Here is a 9,373-nt window from a genome sequence, read left to right on the forward strand (position 1 = left end):
TTTATGCATGTAATGATGGTCATTATCTTAGTAAGTGGGTTATGTTTCCCTGAATATTGGGGTTGGGAGTGGAGAAACTTTATTCAAACATATAGAACCTATTCTATTTATGGTTACGAGGGAAGAAAGCGTAAGGTTCCAAGAAAGGATTTATGGATAATAAATCACTCACAAATAATTACTTCTGTTTATAGTGTTTTATCCAAAGGATTCCAAAGTTTTCAAACAAACTTTACACACTAATGTACATGTACTGTGAGCAACTTTTATACTCAGCCTACCCAAGGATTTAAGTTGCTATAAGGTCAATAGTAAAATGTGACAATTTGTAGTATAGAAGGAGTTCATCACTTGTTCTTGTAATATCATCTCAGATGCAAGACCACCCACCTCTTGGCTCCCTGAAAGAGTATTGAGTTTTAAGTGGTGGCTTTTTTTCTTTTTTTTTTTTTTGGTTTGTTTCTAGTTGTGTGTGCATACATATACATACATATATACATGCATATGTACATGTATATATTAGTATATAATATATTTCAAATTATGGCTCATATAATTTCACCTTACCTGTCTTACTTCATCTTAAGCAAAGGTTCTTTTTAAAATTTTTTACCATTTGTTTTCCCCAACAGTGACAAAAACTTCCCAACATTTAGTTTTCTGTCATGATGCATCTAAAGGTTGCAGTGATAAGTAAGAATAATTTCTTTCTCTTAATTATTTGGGTAATTATTTAAATCCTCTAAATTGTCTTGGCTGTTGTTTGCTACCTGGGTAGTAAACCATTAATAGGTTCATGTTTGGCTAGAGGTATAGAGACAAAAAATACTGATAAGTGGTAAGAGTAAAGAAAACCATCATAGTCACTTATGAAAGAATGTAAGGGAAGATTTGTTTTATGTGGAAAATGAAATTACCCATTATCCACTTGGAAAATGATCAACCTACCAAGGCCAAATCTTTGGTAACGTCTTATAGCATCTTCACTTGTAGCACATTTACAGTATATAGTTGGCAGTGACTATAAAAGGTTTGCACATCATGTCAAGCTGCCATAGAGTCACTGTTTGTACCTGTTTCGCATTAAAGTAAATGGAAACAAACACTAAATCTAAAGCTGTGAAAAATAGAAGATACAACATATTAAAAAAAAAACTACTTTGGCTCTGCCTGCAGACTTTAGAGTTCAAAAGAGACAGGATAAGTAAAGAAAGAACCTGGCAAAGGTACTGGGAAGCTTCTTTTCCCCAAGGACTTCCTGTTCCTAATACCATAAGAATTGGAAAAGAAGAAACAATAGGTGAGGAGAAAAAACTCTCACTGAACAGAGACCTCCCTGGTGGAACATTCATGAGGCATAAAGTAGACACAAAAAAACAGTAGGGTTATTCTTCTTCAGCATCTTGAGATTTCTTTCTTATTTTTTTTAGCTCTAAGATAATTTACATTAATTAGTAAAAAAAAAAAATGTGTGCTGTGCATAAGCCAAATCTTACATAAGACAGTCTCAGGCCTAGTAACTTTAAAAAATTTGAGTATGATATTTTTTCCCTTTCCCCTCCCAACTTTTTTGGTTCTTTATAAAAAGACACTGATTTCCTGCCCCCCTTCAGGTAGCACTGGTTGGGTTGAAAGAAATCTAGCACATTTTTTTTCTTTCATTAAAGCCTGCTGGTATGAAGGAAAATGCTAGTATCCCATTTGATCATTTTCCTTCTACTTCTACCTTATTTTTACTTTATTAATTCTGCCAGGAGGAAGCTAGATAGGACAGTGGATAGATCATAGGGCTTAAAGTCTGAGTTTGAATCTTGCCTGAGATACTTACTTAGCTCTGTGACCCTGGGCAAGTCACTTAACTTCTGTCTTCACCATTTTCTTCATCTGTGACAAGGGGAATAATAATAACCCCAGGTTGTTGTGAGGATAAAATAAAAAGTTAGTAAAGCACTTTGAAAACTTTATAGTCCTACAGAAGGGCTAGCTACTAATAGATATTGTTACTGAGCATACCTTTTATACACTACCATAAATGTGAACATTTTTATTCAGAAATACTTGAATAGAAATACAAAAGAAATACAGAGACTATATCTTAAACTCTTTTGGCATCCAGCACACTATCATTTCACTGTACCACCTCTCACATAATATACTATTGTAAAATATAACAGTCCAGATGCTTTCTTCATTAAAGGATAGGGTCCAGATTTACTATTTCATCAGTATAGAGAATTCCTTCGATTAAAATTAACAACTCCCTATCAAGGCTAGTTAAAACCATTTCTGCAATTTATAATCCTAGATAGCTACCTAGTACTCTAGGTAAGTGTCAGGTTATTTGCCCAGGGGTATAGACCCAGTTTATACTAGAGGTAGGGTTTTAGGGCTGGCTGGCTGGCTGGCTGGCTGGCTGGCCCTGAGGCCAGCACTCTATCAACAGCAACACAATGGGTCTCATTTCTTTATTACTTCTCAAATGTTTCTTGGTGGCATGGAGGCACATCTAGTCACTCAGCTACCCTTTAAATGTAGGCCCAGTGAGAAACTGTTGTCTGAATATTAAGGTCACAAAGGCTCTTCAGAAAGTTGGGTACCGAGTGATAAATGTTTTGGGCCAAAGCGACTCATGAAACCATTGTTTTAAGGGAAGGGGAGGTTTTGATTTTCATTTATTAAAAGATTACCTATCCTTATGAGATCTTGGATCTCTGTGAAGTAATGAGTTTTCACTGAATAAGAAATGTTCAGCTTCAGGCTTTTAGTGTAGTTTACATTAATGACTTATCCAATGGGCCTTGTGAGTCAAATGGTAAGGTACAATTTTTTTAGAACAGTTTTAAAACCTCCAGTTAAGGAATGGTTTTGACCTAGGATTTCAATGAATTGGCTATAAGGAATCAGAAAGACATTACTTCATATCTCAATACTTTGATGAAGTTGCACACTAATTAATATGCATATTCTTCTTACCCCTTACAACCCATTGTTCTTATCCTGTATGATTCTTGTGTAATCTTTCCATAAATCTTTCCTAGACATTGTATCCAAAGCAAAAGGGACCTCCCAGCAAAGTAATGCAGCACTCTAGCTCTAGCTACATGATGACCTCATTTCCCAGTTGTGCATGACCTCACTGATGACCTTTTCTATCTCTTTTTTTCTTTTCATCTTTTTTTCTAAGTTTTATTGATGTGTTGTTGCTGTTGTTTTTACATTACAAACATTTATATATTAATCCTACTTCATAAAAGTGCTCATAATAAAGAAAACCCATTCAGTAAAACTAATGATACAATGACCTCATCTGTAGTACACATCCATTTCTATATTTTTAAATGAAATCTATTTTCTTTCACTCCCACTCTGTTGGAAAAAATAAAATAAAAACAAATTTCTTGTAACAAAAATTTTTATATATACATACGTGTATCTATGTGTGTATGTATATGTATTTAAGAAAAAAGAAATTCCCTCAATGGCTTTATACAGTAGCCTCATTCTGTATCCACAATCTATCACTTCCTTGTCATGGATAACCATTTCATCATTGGTCCTCTGGAATCATGAATGGTCATTGTTTTGATTATGATTCTTACCTTTCAAAGTTTTTTTTTTCTTAATAGTACTGTTATTATTCTATAAATTGTTCTCCAGGTTCTACTCATTTCATTCTTCATAACTTTATAAAAGTCCTAGAAATGGTTAATTCTTATAATATCGATGTCTGTATAAACTTTTCTGCTTCTGCTTCTTTCACTCTGCAACAATTTGTATATGTCTTTCTACGTCTTTTTGAAGTCACGTCTTTCCTCATTTCTTATGGCACAGTACCACTCCATTATATTCATATACCATAATTTATTTGGCCATTCCTTAAGAGATGGGACCTTCCCTTAGTTTCCATTTTTGACACCACAAAAAAGAGCTGCTATAAATATTTCCATACATAAAATACATTTTCCTCTTTCAGAAGAAGAATCTCCAAATTTTGTTTACATGTAATTTAAAAGTCTTTACACAAAAATCCAAATAAATTAAGGTTTAAAGGGAAACAATTAACTGAGAAAAATCTTTACCAAAAGTTTCTCATTTCCAATATATATAAGGGACTGATTCAAGTATATAAAAGAGCCATTCCCCCAAATGATATCTAAGGCTATGAATAGATAGTTCTCAAGAGAAGAAATCCATGTATTAATAGTCATATGAAAAATACTTAAAAATATTTCTAATTAGAAAAATAATGCAAAACTAAAGTAATTTTTGAGATACCCTCTTATATTTCCCATCATAGTGGGAAATATAAATATTGGAGGGGCTTTAGGGAAATAGACACATTGATGCACTGTTGGTGGACCTGGGAATGTATACATCCATTTTGGAAAATTATACACAAAAAATTATTAAACAGAGTGTGCCCTCAGACCCGGTTGTATCATTGCTAGGCCTATACAAAAAAGAGATCAAAGAAAGAGGGAAAAGTCCTTTATTCTAGTTCTTCCACACAAGTCATTAATGGTAGTATACTATGACTTACATATATCTACTACAAGTTCTTTGATGTTGCCCTTTAGGTACCAAGAAATGATTTATTTTATTTTGGTAATCAAAAAAGAGAATAGATTTCTCTCAAAAATAGAGAATGAGTTACCTTAATCTGAAATAATTTAAATGTAAGAAAAATTAGAGAAAAAAGAATGAAAAATTTGCTCAGCACTAATTGTTTGAATATCATCTTTTATATTTAAGAAATTTGAATTGTTACTCTATTCTGGTCTGGATACCACGTTCCCTCTATGTTTAATATCATATGCAGACAATAAGCAACAAACTAATAGAGAATCACAGCTTCATCTACAATCCTCTTTTTCTGTTCTTTATGGAAATGTCCAAGTTCGTGAAGTTAGTTAGATTCATAACAATTTAAAAATTTTTTTAAAAATAGGCATTGAACAAAAAATAATCAAAAACTCAAATCATTGACGTCCTGCCTGTGATAGGACCAAGATTCCCATATTTCCCACAATAGAGATTAGGTTTTCCCAAAAGATAAGAAAGCTGTCCCTGGGACTTAAATTGGACGTCATTAATACATCTCTATGGTCACCTAAGGGCATAAAAAGTCCTAACCTGTGTCTGTGCCTTCTAACTTGGTGGACTGAGAAATGGTTATCATCATACACTGCCCTGCTGACCAGGTACCCATAAAGACACAAGAGAATCCCTGTTCAGAAAAACTAAGGGCTACTATGTGGTTATTGTATCATGTTGCTGTGTTAAGGGAAAGTAAATGTTCTTTTGTTAACTAGTCAAATAACTTAACATCAAACTTGAACTAACAGTGTGTTGGCATTAGACCCTCCCCTAAACACTCTCCCTGCACATACAAACACCACTATCCTTGTAACCCCGAAATACATTTAAAATCTTTACTGAGATCTAAAGAGAAAGAAAAAAAATATCAACTGGATATTCTGTTAAGTGATTTAGTTTGACAGGCAGGGATAAGAAATGAGTATGTTGCCAAAGAAACATCTGTAAATGTAAGGAATACTGTGTCTGCTGTTTTCACATTCATTTAACTTTGCTCATGAATCTCAACAAATCAGGTAAAGTTCTAGAGGCCAAATACTTGTTTTTTACAGGAGAGGTGTCACAAATGAATATCAATCAAAATACTGATTTAGAGAAATACTTTAATAGTTAACAAAGAAAAGCTAATCAGAATTTCTTATTCCTGCAATCAACTTGATATGCTTTAACCATGACTAAAGTGCAAGTCACAACAATCAGTGTGGTAAGTGAAGGATGAAAATCAAATTACAGATTTCCCAGGAGGAATATGAGGATCCCTAGGGAGATGTGAGGGAATTAGTTTTAGATTTTCACTGCTACTGATTTTTTATTTAATCAAAATGAAAAATCATTTTTGAAAAAGAAAAACAAAATCAGGCCATAAATCCATTTTGAGTCATAAAGCAAGATTATGTTAATGTGATTATAAATTAAGTGCTAGTGTTCCTATTAAAACATCATGAGAAATAGCTACAAAAGTAGTGATTTAAAAGTTATGATTTTTCCTCTTGAAAAAGTAGTCAAAAGATATTTCTTTTGTTATGATACATCTTCTAAGTCTTGATTCATTATTACTAATAATGCACATTTGTATAGCATTTTAAGTTTTGTAAAATACTTTCATCATAGTAACTTTATGACATAGATAGTATAAATATTACCAAGTCTAGCTCAGAAAGAAAAATCCACTTGCCTTGGCTCACTCAGCTAGAAATTCTATTAGAACTACAGCTCAAGGTCAGTTTTTCAGACTTTGGATGCACTTTTCTTAGCACAACACCATGGATACCTTGCTGTCCATGACAAACAGGACAATAACATTTCTAACTATATCTTGGTCACTTCAAGAATGACATTGACAGAGTATAGAATATGAAAGTTGAGTTTTTTTCTTAAGGAATTTCCTACACTAAGAAAAAAATGGGGAAGACGTCACAATAACTTATACACAATTTTAATGTAAATTCTCCAGCAACTGTGAAAATTTGCCTTTTCAACATGCAACAGTTAATGACATTTTCTCCTTGGTACCTTTATATTTAGTGTCAATGTCATTCATCAAAGGAATATAGCTCTGAGGTACAAGGATTAATGATATCTTAGCATCTAAATAATGGGAGTTCAGAGTAGTGCAAAAGACACTGGGCTGGAGGAGTTAGAAGGCCACAATCCTGGTAATGGCTCTCGCTTTAGCTAACAGTGGGACATTGGGAAAAAGTCATTTAATTCTCCTATTCCCTCTAAATACCTATTTCTAATCTGACCCTCAGGAATACCTCTCTGACTCATCCTAACTCCATTCATCCTGACTCACGTCTCCGTAAACTCTAATTATTGCTTTGATTTCAAGTTCTTTTCCTGGGCTGTATCTTACACTAACCATCTTAGTCACCAATCCCTCCCAAGGTCATTTTACTCCTCCACTAATCTCTTACACTGTGCCTGTTGGAACCACAGTACTATTATGGGTAACATCCGCCTCAGCATCCACCTCGACTGAAGCATCTCTTCTACTTCTCTGTCTTAACTGAAACCTAGTTTCCCTATAATAACATTAGTTCCCTTGATCAATTCCTCATCTCCTCAACTGTGCCTTGGTTTTATTCTCATAATATTTTTCTATGTATAGTTATATATGTATTTGTTGTCTTCCCCACGAAAAGACGGGTCCTTGAGAGTAGAAATTATTTTATTCTTTCTATCCCCAGCACCTAGAATAGAGCCTTGCACATAGACAAGGGGTGGATGGAGTGTTCAGGAAGGACTAGCATCTCTGGTGTGAGAGTTTGCTGATCCCTTTTCAGGACTGCTCATCCATGTTTGGTGTCCACCTTCACCCACCTCTCACCTGTGACTCCAAGAAGCTGTAGCATGTGTGCAGTGGCCACATCCCAGTAAAACTGAATGCAATGGAATACTATTGTGCTAGAAGAAATGGGGAAGATATGGACTTCATAATAACTTGGAAAGACCTACATAATATGGTGCTGAGTGAGAGACGCAGAACCAGGAGAACATTATACACAACCAGAGACATATTGATTCTGTTATGACTAACTTTGATAGACTCGGCTCTCCTCAGCAATACAAGGCTCAAAGACAGCTCCAAAGGACTCATGATGGAAAAAGTTAGCTACAGGCAGAGAAAGAATTGTGGAGTCTGAATGCAGATTGAGGCAAACTATTTGTTCTCTTTTCTTTTCCTCTTTATTTTTGGGTTTTGTTTCTTCTTCTCATGATTCATTCCATTGGTCATAATTCTTCTTTGCAACTTGACTATTGCTTAAATAAGTTTAATGCAAAGGTTTATGTAGAATCTATATTGTACTGAATGCTGTCTTGGGGGGAGAAGGGAGGGGAGGGAAGGGAAGAAAATTTGAAACTCAAGAACATGTAAAACTAAGTGTATTTAACTAAAAATAAAAAAAATCTAATTAAAAAACTTAATAAAAAAAACTGTCTTACAGGTTGAGGGTAACTGACAGGCCTTAAACCCAGCTGTGAGTTAAGGGGATGTCTACTCCAAATATATGAAGACTTTGCCCAGCAGAATGGATAGATGAGAAATATTTGTTCCAATAGCCATGAAAGTGGCTGAAACAGGCACTGTGGAGCATTTAGAGCTTGGTCAGACACCTAAGACACTGAGACCGTCTACTAACCATCATCTTATATTTTGTCTTCCAACTGGACTTCAATGACCCTGCAAGAGAGAGTGAGGCTGATAACTGTACAATTCTGTCTCACTTAAATCCAATTCACCCACAAGTCAAGACATCACCCCATGATGTCACTGGTCCCCTTAGAAATGAAGGTTGAACAACAACAACATACGTGTCAGGCACTTTTGCTAAACCCCAGGCTTTAGCAAAAAAGGATCTTTTCTCTAAAGGAGCTCATAAGTCTAATGGGGGAATCAACATGCAAGTAACTATCTACAGACAAGGCATATACAGGATAAACTGAATCTAATCTTAAGGCAATGGTATTAAGGCAACATGAGAAAAGCTTGTTTTTTTTAAAATTTATTTAATATATTAAGTTTTCCGCATTGATTTTCACAAGAGTTTGAATTACAAATTTTCTCCCCATTTCTACCCTCCTGCCCACTCCAAGATGGCATATATTCTGGTTGCCCCGTTCCCCAGTCAGCCCTCCCTTCTGTCACTCCACTCCCCTCCTATCCCCTTTTCCCTTACTTTCTTGTAGGGCAAGATAAATTTCTATGCCCCATTGCCTGTGTATCTTATTTCCTACTTGCCTGCAAAATCTTTTTTTTTTTGAACATCTGTTTTTAAAACTTTGAGTTCCAAATTCTCTCCCCTCTTTGCTCCCCACCCACCCTCCCTAAGAAGGTAAGCAATCCAGCATAGGCCACATGCGTATCATTACGTAAAACCCTTCCACAATACTCATGTTGTGAAAGACTAACTATATTTTGCTCCTTCCTAACCTATCCCCATTTATTGAATTTTCTCCCTTGACCCTGTCCCTTTTTGAAAGTGTTTGCTTTTGATTACCTCCTCCGCCTATCTGCCCTCCCTTCTATCGTTCCCCCTTTTTACTTTCTTCCTCCTTCTTTCCTGTGGGGCAAGATACCCAGTTGAGTGTGTGTGTTTTTCCCTCCTCAAGTCAAATCTGATGAGAGCAAGATTCACTCATTCCCCTCACCTGCCCCCTCTTCCTTTCCTACAGAACTGCTTTTTGTTGCCACTTTTATGCAAGATAATTTACCCCATTCTATCTCTCCCTTTTCTCCCTCTCTCAATATATTCCTCTCTCATCACTTAATTTG

This window comes from Trichosurus vulpecula, chromosome 5, assembly GCF_011100635.1.
Source record: "Trichosurus vulpecula isolate mTriVul1 chromosome 5, mTriVul1.pri, whole genome shotgun sequence".
In the NCBI taxonomy this organism is placed as follows: domain Eukaryota; kingdom Metazoa; phylum Chordata; class Mammalia; order Diprotodontia; family Phalangeridae; genus Trichosurus; species Trichosurus vulpecula.